The sequence below is a fragment of the Octopus sinensis genome, linkage group LG15 (assembly GCF_006345805.1).
Source record: "Octopus sinensis linkage group LG15, ASM634580v1, whole genome shotgun sequence".
NCBI classification, from domain to species: Eukaryota; Metazoa; Mollusca; class Cephalopoda; order Octopoda; family Octopodidae; genus Octopus; species Octopus sinensis.
In genome coordinates, this window is record NC_043011.1 from 66,341,651 (window position 1) to 66,363,614 (window position 21,964).

General features: G+C 38.8%; 1 long non-coding RNA gene across 1 annotated transcript; it reads left to right on the top strand.

Annotated features, from left to right (window-relative positions):
• The first annotated feature begins 9,221 nt into the window (after positions 1-9,221).
• LOC118766441 lies at positions 9,222-20,181 on the top strand. The gene is made up of 4 exons (XR_005002374.1): positions 9,222-9,232; positions 13,008-13,011; positions 19,981-20,082; positions 20,136-20,181. It is a non-coding gene; the product is annotated as an uncharacterized LOC118766441 (long non-coding RNA).
• Positions 20,182-21,964: the final 1,783 nt, after the last annotated feature.

The window sequence follows — 21,964 nt, forward strand, 5'->3', positions numbered from 1 at the left end:
ATGTCTGTCATGTTTTAGTCAAAACTGCTTTCTCCGATCAACTCACTCTCTCTCTGTTATGGTCAATACAACGATCATGTGCTACACTCTTTATTTCAAAGCACTACTGTAATCAGCGGAAGTAAGTTGAGACGTTAAAATTTAGTGCACAGCACAAAATGCACAACAATGCCCAACGTCAATTAGTGCCAAACGGCTTTATTCTGCAGGCTTTAGCTTCGTTACTATCAGAACAGTTCTGATACTTATTGTTAAGACTACGTATTCTCATACTTTAACGAGAATAGTATTGATTATGACTTCGAAGTTTCGAGCAGCTAAGACATAATTAGATGGCGATTCATTTTATTTTATCCCGGTGTTATTCAAAGCATTTATACTTCCAACTTATGCTTCGAAAAAAGCATTGAGATTATTCCGGAGGGAACAAAAAGGATGTAAAGCAATGCAATCATCTCATCAGGGAAAAATAGGAAGAAAACACATCAATAAGCCATTTCAATTAAATGTAATACGCTTGTGGCAAATAAATAAAATTATTATTATTTTTTATCATTATTTTAATTATTATTATTATTATTATTATTATTATTATTATTATTTGTATTGTATTGGCATCCTTTCATATCCTGATACATTTCCTGCTGTGGCTGTGTAGTCCTATCCTGGACGAACACTCCTTCTGGCAGGTACCGCAAATGTAGCGAAGACAGTTCCTGGCAGGTTGTAATGCCATAGTCTCTTGTTTACGTCTCTTCCTTTCTTTCCATTTCTCCTCTCTCTCTCTCTCTGTCACTCCTTTGTATTCCCTCTTTTATGGTTGCCGGCAACTGCCTCCCAACCGCTAATATTGATGTTGCAGGCCTTCATGTCCCTTTTGCAAACATCCTTGTAACGTGCGATCGGTCTACCCACAGGCCTAGTACCCCTAGCAAGCTCTCCGTAGAGTATGTCCTTGGGGATTCTGCCATCTTTCATACGGCTAACATGCCCAAGCCATCTCATACGTCTTTGTGTGAGGAGTGCAAACATGCTTGGTATTCCTGCTTGCCTGAGGACATCTTTGTTGGGGATATGATTCTGCCATTTGATACGAAGGATTTTTCGGAGGCAGCGCAGGTGAAAGATGTTTAGGCGACGCTCTTGGCGTGTGTATAGCGTCCAGGTCTCACTTCCATACAGTAGAGTGCTGAGTACACATGCCTGGTAGGTCTTCATTTTCGTGGTCTTGGTCAGCTTATTGTTGTCCCAAGCCCGTTTGGAGAGTTGGGCCATCGCAGCAGCTACCTTGTCAATGCGTATATTGAGCTCAGCGTCAAGGGATAGGTTGTAGGTGACGGTAGAGCACAGATAGGTAAACTTCTCCACATCTTGTAATCTGTGGTCTCCAATATGTATGTTTGGGATGTCCGATGTAGCCTGGCTCATGATGTTGGTATTCTTAAGGCTGATAGCTAAGCCAAAGTCGTTACATGCTTGCTCAAAACAGTTAATGAGCCTTTGGAGGGCTTCTTCTGTGTGTGTTACCAGAGCGGCATCATCAGCAAATAACATCTCCTTGATCATGACGTTTCTGATTTTGGTCTTGGCACGCAGGCGCGAGAGATTGAACAGTTTCCCGTCACTTCTACTGTGCAGAAACACTCCATCATCTGATGTCTGAAAGGTATGTGAAAGTAAGAGCGAGAAGTAGATGTCAAACAATGTAGGAGCGAGGACACAACCTTGCTTTACCCCGTTTTTTTATTTGGAAGGCGGCTGATGTTGAACCGTTGTGCTGTATGGTGCCTTGCATATCATCATGGAAAGACTTGATGATCCTCAGCAGCTTTGGTGGACATCCGATTTTTTGGAGCAGGTTGAAGAGGCCTGTTCTGCTTACCGAGTCAAAGGCCTTTGTTAAATCAATGAAGGCCATATATAATGGCATTTTCTGCTCTCTGGACTTCTCCTGAAGTTGGTGTATGGAGAATATCATATCGATAGTTGATCTGTTTCTTCTAAAGCCACACTGCGATTCCGGATAGATTCGAGAAGCAAGTAGTTGTAGCCTGGCCAGGGTAACGCGGGCAAAGGTCTTTCCAAGAGTGCTTAGAAGGGATATACCACGGTAATTGTTACAATCACCACGGTCACCTTTGTTTTTGTAAAGCGTAATGATGTTAGCATCCCGCATATCCTGAGGGACTGTACCCTCTTCCCAGCACAGAAGCTCATGAAGGTGCCGAAGCAGGATGGTGTTTTTGCCGGCATTGATGATCTCTGAGGGGATGCCGTCTTTTCCCGGAGCCTTATTTCTTGCTAGGGTGTCAACAGCCTTGGTGAGCTCTGCTATAGATGGCGGACTGTCAAGTTCGCACATGACTGGCAAGATCTTGACACTCTCGACTGCAGCCTCAGCCACTGTGGTCTCCCGTGAGTAGAGATACTGGTAGTGCTCAGCCCATCTATCCATTTGCTTGCCTTGATCCCTGATGAGATCTCCAGTAGTTGATTTCAGATGCGCTGACTTGTTTGCGGATGGACCCAGGGCCTTCTTCTGTTCGGCATACATCCCACGGGTGTCGCCCCTGTCAGCAGCTGGCTGGATACTCTGACAGATTTCCTGCTAATACCGATTTGCACAGCGTCTGGCTATCAGTTGGGTTTTATTTCGTGCCTTTCTGAGTTCTTCGAGTGACTTTGTAGAAGAATCACTCTTGTATTGCACCAGAGCTGCACGCTTTGCTTCGATAACTGGCTCCAGCTCTGAGAGCCCAGCATTGAAACAATCTCGGTTTTGCCTTTCTCTCATGCCGAAAGTATCCAATGATGTCGTATACATGGCTTCCCTGATATAGTCCCACCTACTTTTAGCAGAGGAGGTTGGGCAGCTACTGAGGGCAACCTTGATAGAAGCATCAAAACATTTTCACAGTGTATGGTCCGAGGTTCTGGCGATGTTGGTGCGTGGTCGGCCCATTTTCTTGGAGCGATGGACTTTTTTAGGCAGAATCCTCACTCTACTTCTAATTAGTGAGTGGTCCGTGTCACAATCCGCGCTTTGGTAACTGCCGGTCAGTAGAGTAGAATTCAGAAAGGATCTCCGTGTAATGATGAGATCCAGCTGATGCCAGTGGTGAGATCTTGGATGTCTCCAGGATGCCTTGTGGGATGGCTTGTTGGTAAAGAATGTGTTTGTAATACACAGGTTGTGGTATGTGCAGAATTCGAGTAGTCTCTGACCATTGTCATTCCTGTTGCCAATACCAAAGTGTCCAACACAAATGGGCCACGAATCATGGTCAGATCCCACGCGAGCGTTAAAATCCCCTAGAAGGTAGATATTTTCAGTCGTTGTTAGATTTTCTATGACACAGTTGAGATCTTTGTAGAACTGGTCCTTGGTCTCCTCTGAGCTGTAGAGAGTGGGAGCATAGATGCTGAGTAGATGTTCTGAGCCAGAAGAAGTCGCGAGGCGCAGTGAGAGGATACGATTTTCCCTGCCAAAAGAAGGTGAAATCCTGCTCTTTGAGTTTGCGTTTGAGGCAAGTCTTGTCTCCTGCAGCCCAGCAATATCTATGTTGAGCCTCTTTAGTTCACGATCAATGATGGCCGTTTTCCTTGTGTCTTCAATCCTGAGAAGATCATCAGATATTCCAAGACACATGGTCCTGACATTCCAGCTTGCCAACCGCAGAACTGGTGTTTTCTTGACTTTTAGTTGCTTGCCTGGTGCAGAGGTTGCAGGCCGCTTTTCGAATCATACTCTTAGCTCCAAGCACCCAATGGAGCAGGCGGCTTGTGGCGAGTCAGCACCTTATTAACTGGGGGCTGCCCAGCTTGAGGTGGGCAGTAGCTAACCAATAGGACACGGAGTTCCCTCCCACCGTCAGAGGTAACCCGTAGCGCCCATATTTTACGCCAATCTGAATGGACATATCACTCGTGACTGTTACATCCCGTGTTGTTTCTGCAGCTTTTTACAGCAGCACTGAAGTGTCCTCTCCAGTTTTGCTCAGGCCTGGGCTATAGATAAGAAAGTCCTTGGTAGCCCAATCGTCAGGTTTCCTCTCTCGACCTTGCTGATGTAGTCCAGTGGAGTGCAGAGCATTACGTTTGGCACCAGCTTGGTTGCAGGGGCTGCCGTAAGAGTGTCGGGTCGAACACTAGACCGCCTTCGGGGCTCCACTCCGGATTTCTTTGAAAGTTGTCTCCTTTCCGTAACCCTGGATAGCGGCCCATACCGGGTTCTGTCAGCCGGAGCCAGCTGAGCCCGGAACTCGTGTTAGGCAGGGTCGTTACTCCCTGAAGTAGTGAAGAAGTCCGCTACCCACTACCTTTTCAAGTAATGTTAATTATTATTATTATTATTATTATTATTATTATTATTATTATTATTATTATTATTATTATCATTATTATTTTTTTTTTCTTCTTTCAAATTTGGTTCCATTTCTTGCCGAGTGTCTTCCCGACTCCTAGGGAAAAGAAACCCATAGTATACATTGGTAGGCCATTAAACCAAACTCAATAGTTCGTTCATTTATTTTAATTTTTGTTTAAAGTTAGATTAAAATACATGAGTAGCAACAGTTCTCACATCGACAATGCTCTTCTCAATATGTGTGATGTACCAGTTAAGACAATCTTTTGCACTTCTTGCAGGGATGGTAAGCCAAGGATCATTCTCATATAATTTTCGGTTCCCTTCTTGATCATTCCTAGTGCTCCTACGATCACTGGTATTGTAACCGCCTTGAGATGCCACATTTTCTCAATTTCAATGAGTAGGTCTTTATATTTTCTAAGCTTGTCAAACTCCTTCGCTGAGATATTATGATCACAGGGGATGCTCATGTCGATCAATAAGCAAACTTTATTGTTTTGATCTTTCACAACAATATCTGGTTTATTGGCCTTGATGGTTCGGTCTGTATGTACTGGTAAGTCCCACAGAATCGTTACATTTTGTCCTTCAGTTACAGCCTCAGGGTTGTGATTATACCACTTGTCGGCAGTTTTGATATTGTAATGCCGACTTATTAGCCAGTGTAGATATTGACCAACTCTGTCATGTCTTAATTTATACTCCACTGACGCTAAGACTTTACATCCAGAGATTAGGTGGTCCACTGTTTCAATCACGTCGTGGCAGAATCGGCATTTTGGGTCTGCTCCATTTTTCATCACATTGGCCTGGTAGTTCCAGGTTAATAGGCTTTGATCTTGAGCAGCCAGGATGAAACCTTCGCTCTCTGCTTTTAGCCTTGAATTCGTAGCCACTGATGGGTTTGCTTCTGGTCAACATCAGCTTGTTTGCTGCGGCCACATATTGGCCGTGCAGAGGTTTCTCCTCCCCCCTATCAGCCAATTGCTCGTGCGCTTTTTTCTTTGCCATCATTTTCACCTTCTTTGCAACAATAGTTGCCGTACTATCCTCGGGTTGTTCAGTTTGGGTATCCTGCACGAGATCAATAGCAAATGTTTTGGTTTCCTTTATGATAGAATGAAGCTTCTTTCGTCTCTCGTGATTTTCCACGAGCTTTAGCATGCAGTCATTCGTCGTTTCGAGATATTTGGCCAGTCCAAATGTGGTTGTTTTGTAAGCTAGTTCAAATTGAATCAGGCCTCGACCTCCTTGGGCTCTGGGAAGGTAAAGACGATCTACATCTGCCTTTGGGTGGTGCATCCTATTACAACTCAGCAGCTTGCGTATTGTCCTATCTATATTCTTTACTTCACTTATATTCCAGTTCAACACATTGTAGCTATAAGTAACAGCTGGAAACGCTAAGGAATTTATAGCTAACACCTTGTTACGTGCATTTAGTTCAGATTTCAGGACTGCACGAATTCTCCTATAACATTCCTTCCTGATCTTCACTTTCATGCTTGCATGCTGAATACCAGAGCCTTCAATTATCCCTAAATATTTGTAGGTTTGTTCTCGCTCAAGCTCTCTTATGACTGTGTCAACATCTAACACGACTGAATTTGTGGTCTTCACTTCCCCTTTCTGGAAAGTGGCCTTGGCACACTTCTCAAGTCCAAACTAAATCCCGATGCCATCGCTGAATGCTTTCACAGTGCGCAATAGGCCTTCAAGTTCATTATTGTCTTTACCATAGAGTTTTAAGTCATCCATATAAAATAGATGGCTTATTTTTTTATTGGCAATTTTATACCCATACCCTGTTCTGTTTAATTCACTTGTAAGGGGTATTAGGGCTATGCAGAATATTAAAGGTGAAAGTGAGTCACCTTGAAAAATTCCACAGTTGATGTTTATATTTTCTGAGGCAAGTACTCCATTAGAGTGGTGTAATTGGAGATTCGTATTCCACAACGACATACTGTGCTTCAGGAAGTTTGAAATCACAGGGGAAATTTTGAAGATGTCCAGCGATCTCAAGATCTATGGATGCGGTACACTGTCGAAGGCCTTTTTATAGTCAATCCATGTCACAACAATTTCTGCGCTTGTTGTGACAGCTCTCAAGGATCATACGATTAATTAGCAGTTGATCTTTGCATCAGTAAGAGCCTCGGCGGCACCCTTTTTGTTCAATTGGGAAAATATCGTTCTTCTCCATGAATGCATATGTTTTCTCCGCCAGGATAGATGTTAGGATTTTATACGTGGTGGATAGACAGGTTATAGGCCGATAGTTTTTTGGAAGGTTGGTTTCGTTATTCTTTCGGAGTAGGTAAGTAATGCCACTTGCTAACCATTCTGGTGATTTCTTTGGGTCTCTCATAATTCCATTGAGCAGCTGAACTAGCTTACCATGTGCGCATGGGAGCGATGCGAGCCAGAAATTCGGCACCCTATCTTTACCGGGGGATTTCCAATTATGGGCCTTCGTCAGTGCCTTTCTTAGGTCTGCTATTGTGATGTCTTCCCATGCTTGTTGTTGTAAATTTTGGTAGGATCCTTCAGTTTGTATAATCCAGTCTGCATTTATGTTGTACGTCTTCTTGTCACTCCAAATCATTTTCCAAATGATTTGAACATCTTCCATAGGAGAGGGGTCTTTAACAGTTACTTTCTCCTTCACTTTTTTGGCATTGGATGTAAACAGCTTATTTTGCTTGTAAAACTTGTTTCTCTTCTCAAATCTTCGTATTCTTTGGGCTTTTGCTTGGACTTTTTGTTTCAGCGTTTCTTTTATTGATATCAGTTCTTCTCTTGGTGAGGATCCAAATTTTCTCTTCATCTTTCTTCCTGTTCTGGATCTTACATCAGTTCCACATATTAGTTCATTTAATATTGATATTTCCCCTCTCATAAATTCAATCTCGTTTTCAATTTTACTTCTCCAGGTTTGATTTCTTCCCAGGTTTGGTTTTCTTTGTTTTTTCGGGGGCATACAGCTGGTTTCAATTGCCCTAGCAGAAGCGTAAATAATTTCATTTAACTCAGTAAAATCAGGTTTTAATTCTCGTATTATTTCATTTGTTACATAGTTGCCAATTTGGATTTTTTTTTTATTTTGGTTTGTATTTGAGAGTTTATGAAGTGGTTCTCTATCATTCATACTTGTATGTCTTACAACTTCAAGCGTATTCAGGATTTTCTGCCTCATTTCTGCCATAGGCTCTCTGTGTTCTTCAGCAAATGCGAGATCTTCAGTTACTGTTGTTTTATCATTTTCTTGGCTATCTTTAACAGGTACAATAGAATTTCTTGTATCTTCAGGCCTTTGCGTACTTTGGTCAAATGGCAGTCTTTCAATTAAGCCTCGTGGCGGGCTATACTGTTCATCTGATTCTTCATTTCCTTTGTGTCTTATATTTATGTCATTTTCCGTTGCGTGCTTGATCACGCTTATTTCACTGTCTGTGGGTCTGTTATTTCTAAGGATATCCCTCCTCACATTTGCTAATTTGTTCTCGTCCAAATAGGGCCTACTGTCTTGATTCCGTGTTCTCCATATACTGTAAGAGTTTGCGGTGTGTCTCTCTTGAGATGGCCTACCTAATGCATCGTAATAAGCGTATATTACTTCTTTATACTCTTCTCGGGTCCATTTGTTCCGCTTACATTTTTCTTTCTGTGGTGGTTATGGTGGTGAACTTGGAGGGCTCGAGTTGGGGGATTTCCCGTTCAAGTGACCATCCATGTCCGTATTCGGAGAAAAGTTTGTGCCAGTTGATGACTTTTCGATCCCAGGCTGGCTCTTCCCTGGGGGACGCGCTTCCAGATTAACCATAGGACAAGCGATTTGGTATACTGATTTAGTTTTCCTTTTAGTTTCCAAAAACATTTTGGTGCTACGATAATGTTATCATTTTTGAGCTTTGATTGGCTCGTGGGGAGACGGCCATCATTGCCGTTACAATTATAATCGTACCATTATAGCAGCCGTAGTCGGCTTATTAATGTTATTATCATCACCATTATTATCACTATTATCATTATCACCACCATTACCATCATCATTATCATCATCACCATCACCATCACCATCACAACCATCATCATCAACGATATTATTATTATTATTTTTATTATTATTATTATTATTATTATTATTCAGTAGTTTTATTTTTATAGCGTGCTTTCACTTCACTACCGAGCCGAGCTCTGTGTGCCTTGGGTATTTGCTGTGATTTGTTGTGATGCTCTGATGGTTATTGAATGGAAAGTGTTCTGCGTAGGATGTGTGCAGTGCCTAGTAGTGCAATTTTCTGTATGTTTTAGGTGTTTGTAAGTCCTGGTGTTTTTGTTATGTATTTGTCTGAATATTTTTTTATCATGCCTAATACACCTACTATGATAGGAATTGTTTCTGTTTTCAGGTTCCACATTCTAGTTACCTCTATTTCCAGGTCTTCGTATTTTGAGAGTTTCTCCATTTCTTTTAGAGACACGTTCTCATCTGCCGGTATTGATACATCAATTAGAAAGCATTTTTTTTCTTCATGATCACTGACAACTATATCTGGTCTGTTGGCCTTAATTTCTCTATCTGTGTGTATCGGCATATCCCAGAGTATGGTTGCTTTCTCGCTTTCTGTGACCTTTTCTGGTGTGTGCCTATACCATCTTTTTTCTGTTGTTATTCCATAATGTTGGCATAGCTTCCAATGTATGTAGGTTCCAACTCTGTCATGTCTGTGAATATATTCCTTCTTAGCCAGGACTGGGCAGCTAGAGATAATATGATTTATTGTTTCTTGTCCATCTCCACATATTCTGCAGTTACTTGTAATATTTCTTTTCATTACATGTTTTTGGTAATTTCTGGTGGGGAGGCTTTGGTCTTGTGCTGCAATTAAAAATCCCTCTGTTTCTGCTTTGAGTCCTGAGCCTCTCAACCATTGCTGGGATTTTTCTTTGTCTATTTCTTTTGCGCTTAGTTTAGTGCAGTATTTACCATGAAGGGGCTTTTCTTGCCATCGTTTTATCATGGTTCGTTGCTGTTCTATTTTTAGTTTGGATTTCATTTGTTTTATAGCTTTTGTTGTTTCTTCATCATCTTCTTCTTCTTCTTTGTGCTTATTAGGTGGTATGATTTCTTGTTTGTATTTGTATTATTATTGTTATTATCATTATTATTATTATTATTTTTATTATTATTATTATTATTTATATTATTATTATTATTCTATGTTTGACTTTTGCTTTATGTCTGTACAAGTTGGCTCCATGTCTCACCCAGAGACCTCAAGAGACAACAGGTTGAATGTTCTGTGCCGTATATTTGGGGTTTTTTTGTTTGGTGTTGTACTAGTGAATGTCTAATACATAAAAAAATTTTTTTTTTAAATAAAAGAAATAATAAAATAAAAATAAGAATAAAAAAAAGTTTGTTTTAAACCTTGGGATTACATAGAGTGTATTTTGCGTAGGATATGAGCAGTTCCATTGAGCACTATCTTTTGAATTTCTGCCATTTTGAGGTTTCCTGGTATCTGAGTTAGGTAGCAATCAGTCCCTTTCGCTATCATTCCCAGGGCACCTATGACAACAGGTATTGTTTTAGTCTTCAGCTTCCCCATTTTGCTGATTTCTATTTCAAGATCTTTATATTTGCTCAGTTTTTGGTAGGTCTTGACAGATACGTTTATATCGATTGGGACAGTCATATCAATGAGGAGGCATGTTCTTTGTCTGAAGTCTTTCAATATGATGTCTGGCCTATTTGCATCTTTCTTCCTGTCAGTTTGAATGGTGAAGTTCCAGAGAAATGAGATGTGGTCATTTCCAAGCACTGGGGGTGGATTGTGTTCCCACCAGTTTTTTTCATGGGGCAAATCCAGGTTTTTGCAAATTACCCAGTGAATATATTGTGCTGCTCTATCATGCCTATTGAGGTACTCTGTAGGCGCTAGAAGAATGCATTTGGAGACAACATGATCAATGGTTTCATTTTGTTGTCGGCATACACGACATGTTGGGCTGCCGCCGTTCTTTAATATGTTAGCCTGGTAGTTTCTTGTTGGTAGGCATTGATCTTGAGTTGCTATGATAAACCCCTCTGTTTCAGATTTTAAGCCAGAGGCCATTAGCCATTGATGGGCCAGGGCTTTGTCGATATCTGCATTATACGCTCTCTTTGGGTATTTGCCATAGAGAGGTTTTTCTTGATATTTATTATTCAGAATATCTAAGGCCGCAGTTTTGGCACGGGTTTTCATGCGCCTAGCTTTTTTGGTGCTTGTTTCTTGTATGTCTATCTCTAATTCCGAAATTGGTTGTTTTCGGAATTCACTTAGATATTCCTTTGCCTGTTTTGTGACTGAGTATGATGCTTTCTTGTTTTCATGTTTTGAGACAAGTTTTAACGTCCAGTCCTCAGAGTTTTTCAGGTAGGTGTCTAGGCGAATTGTAGCAATCTTCATTGTTATTGCCAGTTCAAAAGACCACGGCCTCCCTCTTTTCTTGGCAGTTAGAGTCGTTCTGTATCTGCCTTAGGGTGGTGCATTCTATGCATTGTCAACAGTTTCCTTATTTTTCTGTCGAGCTGACATATTTCAGTAATTGACCAGTTAACAATATTGAAACTGTAAGTCACGACTGGTATGGCTAATGCATTGATCGCTTCGATTCCGTTTCTTGCATTCAGCTCTGTCTTGAGTATTGCTCTCACTCTTCGATAGCATTCTCTTCTGATCCTTTCCTTCATCTCTGAATGCCTTATTCCGTTCCCTTCAATTACCCCTAGGTACTTGTAGCTCTCCGCTGGGTCTAGTTCTTTTATGACATTCTGCTGGTCAAGGTTAACCTTAGATGTTCCTGTCATTTTTCCTTTGATAAAGGTAGCTTGTGCACATTTATCGAGGCCGAATTGCATTCTGATGTCGTCACTGAATTGTTTGACTATCGCTAGTAAGCCCTTGAGTTGTTGGTCATTTTTTGCAAAAAGCTTTAAATCATCCATGTAAATGAGATGATCTATATTTTTATCAAACATTTTATACCCGTACTGCGCGTCATTGAGCAGCTTTGAGAGAGGTATTAAGGATAAACAAAAGAGGCGTGGTGACAGTGAGTCACCCTGGAAAATGCCACACGAAATTTTTACATCACCAGCATTTAGGGACTCATTGTCACTGTTCAGAAGTTATTATTATTAATATTTTTTTTATTACCATTATTATTATTATTATTATTATTATTATTATTATCATTATTATTATTATTATTATTATCATTATTATTATTATTATTATAATTACTACTACTACTACTACTACTACTACTACTACTACTATTGCATATCACACGCTTTCCATGGATATTTAAATTATGATTACTACCAAAGTCGTTGCTAGCATTATAATTAATATTACTTATACTGTTGCGTTCGTTTTGGCTACAGCTGTCCGACCCAACGTGAAACGGTACTGTTTTGTCATCATCCCAGTCAAATGTTACATTGTCCAGGACATTTCGGTGACCGGAGTAACAGCAGAACTATTTATCCGTTGCATAATCCTCATTTAATTTGACAATAGAATTCACGCTCATATTACTCCTGCCAAAATTATTAAGATGTTCCAACATCTCTCCCTCTCCATGCGGCAGTCACTAGTTGCCGGATGCAGCCGCATTTAGATGTAAGTAGAATTGGTGGAATTATCCAATTGATTCGTATTATATAACGTGGTTCAATATGAATGTCTGAGCATTTGTATACTACAAGTACTTTACTATTTTCAAGAGAGAGAGAGAGAGAGAGAGAGAGAGAGATGGAGGGAGAGAGAGAGCGGGGGAGGAATTACTCTCAAAACTTCAAAAAACATTTTGGCATCTAGAATTATTACATAAGGAAGATTGTACCACAAAATCCCCTTAAACATAATCGGGTATGCAGACAAAACCCAATGTATAGTTTAGGTATGATTATGATATACGGTTTCAGGATTATTCATTGTATATCACAGAGAAATTTTATTAGAAAAATGCTTCGTTTTGTAAAGTGTTCCTTATTGCATAAACCTTACAATTATTATGCTAGTTATGATGAGTGACATTTTTAGTTATAGGTATAGGGCACCTAGTACAAGGTGCTTAAAACGGAATAGTTAGCCCACCGCATTTTTATAATTAGCAGCAGAATTGGATATAGAATATTCTTTATATCCGGCTATGCTTAGAGTTTCGTTATGGTAATGAGCGCGGTGTTTAAAAAATCATTTTCATTTTAAAGCTATTATTGTCAAAACTGACGTTATTAAGCGTTACTGAAATTTCAAATTGTAAGATAAAAATAATACGTCATTTGTACGTGAAACAGGTAAGAATCACCTTTAATTTCTTTAATTGATCCTAGCATTAATTTCGGAGATACAAAAGTTATAATCTATAAAACTAAAGAATAACACAAATTGAAAATTATATTACATTATTTATTTATTTATTTGAAATGGCTTAAATTATATAAACACTCCTGGAATAGAGAAAAACGTGTAGAGCATCCCTGCAAATAGAATAAAAGAATTATCTTTACATACATTTATACTGAGCATATATAGTGTTATTCTATGTTGATTATTGCTATTATATTGATATTTAGTTAAGTAATATTAATGTACATATATTACAGAAATTCTGATTTCCTAATTGAAGTTATATATTTCCTTTTGCAATAATACAATGTAATATAAGTGGTACCGAATAAATATCTATTGCCGCACTGCTTTAGACAATTTCCGTTTCATTTTCTCCTACATTGTGGATTTTGCAACTATATGTTCCGAATCAATATCACAGAACTATATTTTTTTAACTTTTTTACTTTTACTACATTTCTAGAATTCTGATGCGTAAGAAATAACAGATGCTTTTTCCTTCCAGAATCAGTTTCTATGCAATGAAAATTGACAATAGTTAAACTAACTTTTATTAAGTAACTCTACTAATATTGAAAATTAACAGAATTTTTTCCTAAGAATCACAAGGTTACAGAAGGTATCTTACCTGGCAATTATTCTCATCAGTGCGGTAGTTAAGTGTATCCTACACAAAATTTGAATAGCATTATCATGTACTGAGTATATATTGTGTTTCCTGCATAATCTGGATTTTATATTTCAGAAAAAATGAAAATACCAAACTTCTTCGATTATTAACAATTATACAGTGATACAATATGCGACGAATTACATTTTTGTGCTTTATGGATTAGTGTATGTAAGAGATATGACATAGTATTGACTAAACGCATAACTGAACAACAGATTTCAGGATGAGTAACACAGTGCAGCGTTTGCGCATGGGACTTTTACAAAAATAGCGACTCGGATTAAAACTCTTGCTACTAATCTGAAAAAATGTATTATCACTTTTAATGTTGTGAATTATATGTGACTGGAAATTAAATAAGGGTAAAATCTGGTCAAAATGTTCTCGTGTCCTTATGAAGTACGAGCCGTCAACCGGTTTCCGTGGCGTATAAGCGATCGATATGAAAACAATGACTCTGAACAGGCGGCCCTCCATATCAAGATGACTCATTTAAAAAGCGTGAACAGGATCTACATGAGACTCAAAACAACGTGAGTTCAAATCCCTAGTTACTCCACCAAACTTCGCCTGAAATGCGTGGGCCAATAACGAAATAAACCGATTCCTCAAAGGATTATAATAGAAGAAATAAATGCTTATAGTGCTGAAACGATACGTTTTAGTGAAAATCAATTTCATTTTAGCCCAAACGACTGAGTGTGAAATATAGGTTATGATAATTTTTGTTAAGGGAGATGGAATCATTAGAACGTAATGGAAATGCCTGTAGTATATTTTTCATCTCGCCGCTTTCTTAGTTTAAATTCTGTTGAAGGCCGTTTTCTTGATCTCCGTTCTTTCACTCAAAATCGAGAGAACTTATGCTTACATTGAAACAATGATGGATGATTTAGCAATGGTTTGTATTCTCTTCACATGCATGTCTTACTATAAAATTGTAATAATAAAAAAGAAAACTTACCTTACACTCTCTATAGGACTTAAAAAAGCCATAACACCGGTATTGTTTCCCATTATTGCATTGTATAAACTTTCTGTAATCCCTGCAGTATAAACACTAATATCGAAATTGCATTTGTAAAATGAACATTCAATTTTCTTTTGTTATTACGTTTTAAATATTGAATCTAATAGCAGTGGGTAATGAAGTATATTGCGTACAGAGCTACGAATTAGTTAAACGAGTCAGAGGAAAGAAGGTTTATGACGAACATCCACCTTGCAACCATTGCTATCGTGTTCAATCTTAGAAAAATTGTATTGGCAAGTAATTCTATCATCACAAGTCTATGGATAATATCTTTAAATCGTTTGTTATTACTAATTATTTTGAAAAATTATTACGACAAGGCAAAGACAACCTTTCAGTAGAAATTAGGAATGTGATTGAAACATGTCCATCGACGTGACTAATCTACATTCGAATTTGAAAGAGGATTCAAACAGATATATTTGTTTAGTATGCTTACATGGAATGTTTAAGACATGAAAAATCAGCGCGTGATTTGCAGAGAAAATTTTAAAGACATTTCGATATCAGATTGGTTGGACGAAGAAATCCAGTTGAATAAGCTCCGCGGTCAGTAAATATCACACAGTTAGAACAGAATATTACGGAGAATCTTAAAAGTTAAATTTACAGTACAAAACTGGCATTAGATTTCTACCGCAGAAAAATGAGTGAAAAAAAAGATATATTAGTATTCGGAAAAAAAGAAATTAGACGATACGAATGTCTAAGAGAGAAAATATGAGAAACAACGGGATTATGGTGAAAGGAAACGGTGCAGTTCTGTATTTAAGAGGTGAGGAATTATGTACATTATTTACATTATTTACATTCATTTATATTTATATTATAATATATATATATATTTTATTTATATTTGTCCTCAACTTGTTTGCTGTTAGCACAAGATTTCGGCTGATATACCCTCCAGTCTTCATCAGGTGACTTTAGGAAATTTCGAATATGGTCTCTCAATCAAAAATATTTTTCGATGTTATTATTATTATTATCATTATTATTATTATGCGACCATGCGATAGAGATTAGGAAGGCGGACATAGTCTTAATTGAGGAAGGAAACAAACTATGCTGGATCATAGAGATAGCATGCCCAACTGACAACAAGGTATGCGATAAGGAAGAAAGAAAAGTCGAGAGGTATGACAGGTGATGTTGGGAGGATAAGCGGTTGTGGTCGTTGAAAAAGGTAGCAGTAGCATCAATAATTGTCGGAGCCCTTGGAACAGTAAGTAAAAATCTCGAGAAGTACGTGGAGCAAATAGGGGCTGCAATAAGGATAGAGCAGTTGCAGAAAACAGCACTACTTGGAAACGCTCGAATACTCCGGAAGGTGCTCGAGAAATAAGATGTGTTACCTTAGTTCACTGGTAGTGAACAGCTGACGCTGTAGTACATCTCCAGCGTTAGGAACTGTACAAAGGCAATAATAATAATAATAATAATAATAATAATAATAATAATAATAATAATAATAATAATAATTTTGTTTTATTTTATTTTTATTTTATCTAGTTTCAGCTCATAAAATGTGTCTATGCTGGGGCACCGCCATTTGGTGTTGCTACATGATTTTACTTCACGAATGCTTTTTAGCAATTGCCATTTGGTGCATGAGAGAGTTCGAGGCAGCTGCCCTCATCTGCACCTCCTGCCGTGAAGTTGGTTCATCTAGTACACACGACAGGAAGAGATCCAGTTTTATTTTAAAGTCTTCTGCATCCACCCCATGCAGGTCTCTCAGGTTCTTCGGGAGGATATTGAAGAGCTGTGGGCCTCTGAAACCCACACTATCACAGTATCTTGTCCTACATCTTGATGGCAAATTTGGAGTCCTTGGCAATATGCAGTGGCGCCCAGTTCTAGCATTTGTGTAACTCTCGATGCCAAAATTTGGGACAAGTCCTTCTAGGATCTTCCAGATGTGTATTATGGCATATCTTTCTCGCCTACGCTCTAAGAAATAGACTCTTAATATCTTGAGTCTTTCCCAGTAGCTTATATGCTGCACAGAAGCAATCTTCGTGTAACGTCGTTGGATCGCCTCACGTTCTGTGATTAACTTGACACTGGATGGTAACCATAGCTGGGAGCAAGAGACAAAGTGGCTTAGGACATATGTCCACCAAAGGACCATCATGGTTTCCTGGTCTCTTGTTCTAAAGGTTCTAAGAATCCATCCGGACAACCGCCTACATTTCATTGCCTATTTAGCAACATGCACATGACAGGTTACATCATTACTCATGTAAATACCCAGGTCTCGCACTGATTGTGCCTCAGGGATCGCAATCCCTCCAGGTCCAGTGTGTTTATTGGGTATTGCATTTAGTTTTGCATGCTGATAGTATAAAGCTTGAAACTTTTCAGCATTGAACTGCATGCTATACTTTTCAGCCCACTTGTATATTTTGTCCAGCTCACATTGCAGGTGCATAGTGTCTTCAGGGTTCTGTATTGCCTGTAAAACTTTTGTATCATCTGCATAACTTGTGATCGGGGCACTCTGCGTGGCTGCGGGCATGTCTGAGAGGGCCATTATGAAGAGTAGGGGTCCCAAAACAATGCCTTGCGGAACACCGCTCAAACTTTGCGTGTTAATGGATGTGGCCCCATTGGCTACTACCAACTGACTTCTATCCTTCAGAAAGTTATGAAGCCATTCTCCCAATTTTCCAACTATTCCAAGATCACGCAGTTTGAGACATATCATTCCATGATCGACTTTATCAAAGGCCTTTGCAAAGTCGAGATATATGACTTCCACATTTGAGTGGTTGAGCAGTCGTTTCAGTACCCAGTCATAGTGTTGTAGGAGCTGAGTTAAGCAGCTTCTTCCTTGCCGGAAACAATGTTGGGTGTCAGGCAGCAAGTCATTTTCTTCGAGGAAGGTGATTAGTTTCCTTCTGACTATTCGTTCCATGACCTTGCTGATGTGTGAGGTCAGATAGATAGGTCTGTAGTTCTTGGCCTCCGCTCTGCTACTTCCTTTATGAATAGGGCATATTTTACCTTCCTTCAGTTTTCTTGGAAGTTTGCCAGCTGCAAGGAAGCTCTGAAAGAGGAACTGCAGTGGTCTTCCAAGGACTCTCTTACATAATTTTAGAAGGTTTGCTGGGAATCCATCGGTTCCAGTAGCTGAGTTTGTTTTCATTTCATCTATAGCCTTCACTACATCGTCTTCCTTTATATTGATGTAATCAGTCATCGCTGCCTCTGATTTTATAACTGCAGTAGTAAAGAAGTCAGTTGGATTGCTGACTTGAAAATGCCCTAGTGGTGGAGTAAAAATACTCTTGAATTGCTCATTTAATATTTCACTTATCCTCATTGGATTTCCTGCGAGTGTGCCATCCTTTTCAAGGAGTGGCCCTATCCTACAGTGCATCGTAGCTGTTTCTTTGGTATACCTGTAGAAAGCTCTGGGGTTAGATTTTATGTTGTCTATAGCCCAGGTTTCTTTGTCTGCTTTTTCTTTTTCATGGGAGAGTTGCAGACATTTTTCAATTTCCAGCAGTTTTATTTTCAGGCGGGACTTTTCACTGCTTTCAATGTGTTTGTTTAGGCGATTTGAACCACTTCTACGTCGTCTCATAAGAATTTTCCTCTCTCTGGGGATTTGTTTCTTGTGTACAGTGGCCTTTCTCTCTCGGACACATTTGTAGCATATGGCTTGCATTACATACATGAATTTTTGAAGTTTCACGTCGATGTCTGGCGAGGATAGACATTCAGGCCAGTTTTGTTTGAGGATCTCTTTCTAAATTTGTTTCCAGTTTGCCTGAAGGAAGTTAAAGCTGGAATGATTCAGAGAGTTTCTTGTAGACTGCATGTCCATGCTTTCCTTTGGCCCGTACATGGTCAGATCTACCATGTTGTGATCCGAGAGTAGTGTCGGTGTCACTTTCACATTATGGATGAGATCTATATTATTTGTGAAGCAGAGATCCAGTATGTAACCTGCCCTGGTTGGTTGGAGTATTACTTGCTCCATGTACAGAGTGTTGATGAGGTTCATGAGCGACCTCGCCTGTCCTCGTTCGCATCGTGTCATTCCTGGGAGAGCAAGGCCATCGGGCCATCTGACATTGGGTAGATTGAAGTCTCGCATAAGAAGTACACTTATGTGTTGTTCTAACGTGACTAGAAGTTCTATTTTTATAAGGCAGTCTTCAAACTTGCATACTTGGCTTGGTGCATCTGGAGGGCGATATGTGGCACATATAACTAGACCAATTTGCCTTATATGTACACTTAGTTTGTCACACACCGAATTTGAGTACGACAAAAGAACCTGGTGTGTGAGGTCCTCGCGGATGTACATAGCAACTCCTCCATGACTCCTTTCTTTTCTATCGGTCCGTAGTACAACATACTGTGGTATGTGTATTTCCGCATTTGCTATGTCCGGTTTCAGGTGTGTTTCCGTAAGTGCTATGCATAAGGCTTGATTGCATGCAAAAAAGTCTCTCAACAACGGGATTTTTGTCCTGTTACTGAGTGTTAGCAGTCCTCTGATGTTAAGTAGGAGCATCGAGGTGATGTGTATGCTGTTGCCGGTGGTGTCCACCTTGGGTCTACTTGCGGTCTTGTGTATTGTGGATAGTCCAATCTGCAAGTTTGAGTTTGATGGAGCCAGGTTAGCTGCTGTACAATCTTTTGTGCCATGCACAAAAAAGTTTCTTGTTCAGCAGCTGCCCTTTCAATAACATGTTGGCGGTTTGTAGCACGCACCACATCTGCGTACCTCCGTTTTGGGGCAGGTGGTGCGTGGTCCATTCCTTTTCATTTTGGTAGTTGGTTTCTGCCCTGTTTCGTGTTTATGTGGCAGGGTCTTTGGTGTGCGAAACGGCAGCCTGCACCTTCCTCTCCATGCCAGCAGACTCCTTTCAGGTAGAATTTACACATCCGTGTGCGCTGTCTCTTTCTATCCTTTTTTGGTATATGGATAGTCAAGTTTGCTTCTATCCTTGGCTGTTTCATCTTTTGGTTTTGTTTGAGTTTTAGTCTTTCCTTCTTTGGCTGTTTCATCTTTTGTTTTTCTTTTAGCTTTTCCTTTTTTGGCTCCTCATCTCCATGGTTTTGACTTTGGCTTTTGGTGCTGGTAGCGGCACTTGCACTTGTGTTTACTTCCCGGGCAGGTTTATCACTTGAATCTTTCTCGTTGTCCTGGGTGTCTACCAAGTGGGGGTGACATCTTTCATCAGCACCCGTGCCTCCATCCTTGCCATCTTTACTTTGTTCGTTGTCAAAGATGGCATCAAGCATGCCGATGTGGGATCTTATGAGTGCATAGGAGCGTATAAACTCCTGCTTCTTTCGCTCTATCTGTGCTATCGTCCTTGTATATCCACTGCTCTTCAGCGCAGCTGTAATTATTTTGTTCTGATTATCTCCGTCTACGCATCACCAGGCTCTCAGGAACAAAGCCAATTCGTTACTCCTGGACATTTTTGGATATTTTATTTAGTTATCTATCTAATTATATTTAAAGTTTAATAGTGCGATAGAGGGTAGAGAAGAAATAGAGAACGAAAATGTATGTGTATTTAGAGAGATTAAGAGCTGAGAGAAGATCAGAAGAGCGTAAGAGAGAGTGAGAGAAGAAAGTTCGCGTCTATATATTTAGGAAGATTGAGAGGCTGAGAGAAGAAAGATGGTGAGATAGAGAGAAGTGAAGAGACAGAGAGAGAAAGAAAAGAAAAGAAAGAGAGGAGGTTACGAAACCGAAACAGAAATTGAAAGATTATTAACAGAATGTAAATTATAAATATATGCCTGTCCGTAACTACAAACGTTTTCTTCGAATTTAAAATAATTGCGACTATACTTCTAACGTTGGCGTCTATATATTTAGGGAGATTGAGGGGCTGAGTAAATATATATATATATATGATTTTTTTTTTTTGATTTTGATTTTTCCAGTTTCAGCTAATGAGCTGTGGCCATGCTGGGGCATCGCCATTTATTTATATATATATATATATATATATATATATATATATATATATATATATATATATATATATATATATATATATCTAAAGCAACAAATAAATATATGCCTATCTAAATTGAATAATTTTAAAGAGATGTATTGAGAAGATGAGAGAAACGGAGCTGAAACAGAAATTGAACAGAGAATAGGTCCTTACATTGGATTACGGGAAATTAAACAAATGAAAAGGGGTACTTATCTTATAAGAGGTAGAAGTCTCAAAATGGTCTCCCTATACGAAGAGGTTTTCTTTCAAAAAAGAAAAGAAAAACGGTTCTTTTTGTTTGTTACAGTCGATTGGGAATGAAATTAAGAGATGTCACAACGTGCTTTTTTCGACGGGAATCTGGAATGCGTAATTAACTTTAGTGTATTATATTTGGCTTGAAGCGAAATATATTACGGTTTTTAAGTAATATATCCTAGTAGATCGCTATGCGATAGCAAGTTCTACGTTTTTTATCAGTTTCCTCCGATTATTTAATAATAATAATAATAATAATAATAATAATAATAATAATAATAATAATAATAATAATAATAAATGACAAAAAACTATTAAAGACAGTTCATGGAATCACCAAAGAAATAGATATGAAATTTGGATTAGAAAAATGCGCCAAAGTAACCATGAAATGAGGAAAACTAGTTAAGAGTAGCAACATCCACAGTAGATAAAGCCAATGAAATAAGAGAATTAGACTAAAGCCAAACGTATAAATATTTAGGAATCCATGAACTACATACGACACAATACAGACAAATGAAAGAGAAAATAAAAAAAGAATATTATAGACGAGTTAGATCAATACTAAAAACAGAACTGAATGCTAAAAACAAGATAATAGGCATTAAGACATTAGCCATCGCAGTTATAAGTTACAACTACAATATCCTTAAATGGACGCTAAATGAACTAACCAAAATAGATACGAAAACAGGAAAAGTAATATCAGGATCTAGGATGCATCACCCAAAATCTGACTTAGAAAGGCTATATATACAACGTATATAAGGTAGTAGAGACCTTACAAAGCTGGAAAACTACTATAAAATAACCACCATAGGACTGCAAAAATATCTACTTCAGAAGGAAGGAAACCTGATACAAATAGTGGCAAAACACGAGCAAAACAAAAAAATTGTTCTCAGTATTTAAGGAAACTGACAAATACAAACAAGAAATCATACCACCCAACAAATATGAAGAAGAAGAAGAAGAAGAAGAAGAAGAAGAAGAAGAAGAAGAAGAAGAAGAAGAAGAAGAAGAAGAAGAAGAAGAAGAAGAAGAAGAAGAAGAAGAAGAAGAAGAAGAAGAAGATGATGATGATGAAGAAACAACAAAAGCTATAAAGCAAATGAAATCAATCATAACTAAAACTAGAACAGCAAAGACCCATGATAAAATGATGGTTAGAAAAACCCCTTCATGGTAAGTACTGGACTAAATTAAATGCAAAAGAAATCGACATAGAGAAAT